We start from the raw sequence: 2799 nt of genomic DNA on the forward strand, positions 1-2799 counted from the left end.
CAGCCCCCCGCCCCCCAGCCACTCACTCCACCCACTGCAATCTGGGTGGCTACTGAGTATTTTTCTACGATAGGTCCGGAGCTGTGGGCAAACACTCGATTCCACCAGTGTTGTCTTCTGGCATACTCAGTTAAATCCAACACTTTGCAAGAGTCACCATCACTTTCATATTCTTGGGGAGGGAGGTCCCGGATCACCATGATACTGCCGCCGGCTGTACCGAGGTGGTCCCAACCCTCCCGCCTCTCCCCACTGCTTTAAAAACCGCTCTAGGCCCAGGTGGAAGTCTATGGTAGGAGTTTTTGCTCAAAAAAATTTTTAGTCAAACATCAAAAGATTACTACTGATCACTCACATAGACACAAAAGACATCTTCAAGTTAACGATTTTAGTGCTTTTCTATGAATGGGAAGATGGGGGTGCCATTGCCTTCTCCACACTTAATTCCTATCAGCCTCTATTTTTCTTCATTAATAAAATAGGCATTCTATCTACTTTTCAGGTTTGTTAGCATTAAATACCCCACTCCAGTACTCTTGCCTGGAAAATCTCATGGACGGAGGAGCCTGGTAGGCTGCAGTCCATGGGGTCACTAAGAGTCGGACACGACTGAGCAACTTCACTTTCACTTTTCACTTTCCTGCATTGGAGAAGGAAATGGCAACCCACTCCAGTGTTCTTGCCTGGAGAATCCCAGGGATGGAGGAGCCTGGTGGGCTGCCGCCTATGGGGTCGCACAGAGTTGGACACGACTGAAGTGACTTAGCAGCAGCAGCATTAAATAAAATACCTATAAAGTACCTACTATATTACTTGTATCACAATGACAGTAAATATCAACTGCTATTGTTAAAACTGCCAGTGGTTTTTTGAAGCATATGAATGTTAAAATCATTACATATGGAAATGAGGTGGTTTTTTTTCTAATTGAATAAGGTTATTTCAGTTAGGAAGTTAGGAAAGTTATTTTAGTCTAATCTTTTTTATAATTTTAAGCCTTAAATTTGCAAATGTATTTTTGTTTGAGAGGTACTATATATTAGAAAAAGCATGCTGGTATGAATCTAAAAATTAATTACAGAGAGAAAAATGGGAAAAGCACAAACTCATGGAGAATAAACAACATGCTACTAAAACAAACAAAAAAAGGGTCAGTGAAGGAATCAAAGAGGAAGTCAGAAAATACCTGAAGACAAATGAAAATGAAAACACATTTTTCCAAAAATTTATGAGCTGCAACAAAAGTAGTTCTAAAGAGGGAAGTTTATAGCAATACAGACCTATCTCAAGAAAACAGAAAAAATCTCAATTAACCTCATCTTGAAAAGAATAATAAGCAAAGCCCAGAGTCAACAGAGGAAGGAAATAACAATCAAAGGGAACCAGTAAAGCAGAGACCAGAACAACAATAGAAAATATCAATGCAGGAGGCTCAGCGGCAGCCTGAAACTACGCTGACTCAGTGGCAATAGCCCCATGTGGAGCTCAGAGGGGATCGGGTCCTTCCCTTAAGAGCGAGGCCCCAGCCCCAGGAAGCAGGGCAGAAGGGAGGGAGGAGGAGGGAAATCAGGGATGTCAGTCATCTCTGTCAGGCACGGGTGTTCTGGCTTTACTGAAGGAAATCATCCAGACAAGATGGTGGCATAGAAGGGCTTGAGTCCACCTCCTGTCTTGAAAACACCAAAATCATAGCCAACTTCTGAACAACCACTGAGAAAGCAGACTCAAACCTACCAGAAGAGATATTCTTTATCCAAAGGCAAAGTAGAAGCCACTATATTCTATAGGCAAAAAGTTGGGGTATTTTCATGGTATAATCAAATCCCATACGCAAACCCCATACCCCAAGATGGAAAATAATTATAACCCTGAGATTCTTCCCCAGGAGTGACAGCTCTGAGCCCCACATCAGGGTACACAGTCTGGGCGGGGGTGGGGGTAGGGTGTTCAGGCATTGGGAGGAGGAGTCCCCAGAGCATCTGGCTTTGATGGTCAGCGGGGCTTGAGTCCACAGGAAGCGGGGGAACAGGGACTCCACTCTTGGGGAGCACACACAAGGTTTCACATGCACTGGGACCCAGGCCAAAGCAGCGACTCCAGAGGGGTCTGGGCCAGACCCACCTGCAGGTCTTGAGGGTCTCCTGGGGAGGCAGCTGTGGCTCACTGTGGGGACGAGGACACTCAGGCAATACTCATTCACGAGCTCTCCCAAAAGTCACCATATTGACACTGAGGCCTGGCCCCAACCGACAGCCATTTGTAGAGACATGGATGGATCTCAGGATTATCATATTAAGTGAAGTAAGCCAGAGGACGCCAAATACCATGTATCAGTTATATGTGGAATAAAAAAAAAAGTACAAATAAACTTATGTACGAAACAGAAATAAATAGACCCCCAGACATAGAAAACAAACTTATGGTGACCAAAGGGGAAAGGTTCAAGGGAGAGATAAATCAAGAGTTTGAGATTAAAATTCCTGTACACAGTACTACATATGAAATACATACCCAGAAATTCCGTGGCAGTCCAGTGCTTAGGATTCAACACTCTCACTGCCCAGGGCTTCAGTTCAATCCCTGGTCAGTGAACTAAGATCCCACATGCCATATGGTGCGGTCACAAAAATAACTAATTTTTTAAAGTTAATTAAATTAGACAACCAGCAAGGACCTGCTGCATGGCACAAGTATCTATATACTCCGTATTTTATAACCACCTATAAGGAAAAAGAATCTGAAAAAATATATATGTGTGTATAATAATCACTTTGCTGTATACCTGAAACTAATACAACA

The 2799-nt window shown here is 43.4% G+C and overlaps 1 pseudogene; it reads right to left on the minus strand.

Moving 5' to 3' along the window:
• The window catches only part of LOC104982540, a 602-nt pseudogene extending 402 nt beyond the window's left edge, over positions 1 to 200 (minus strand).
• Positions 201 to 2799: the final 2599 nt, after the last annotated feature.

This window comes from Bison bison, unplaced genomic scaffold, assembly GCF_000754665.1.
Source record: "Bison bison bison isolate TAMUID 2011002044 unplaced genomic scaffold, Bison_UMD1.0 scf7180017864533, whole genome shotgun sequence".
In the NCBI taxonomy this organism is placed as follows: domain Eukaryota; kingdom Metazoa; phylum Chordata; class Mammalia; order Artiodactyla; family Bovidae; genus Bison; species Bison bison.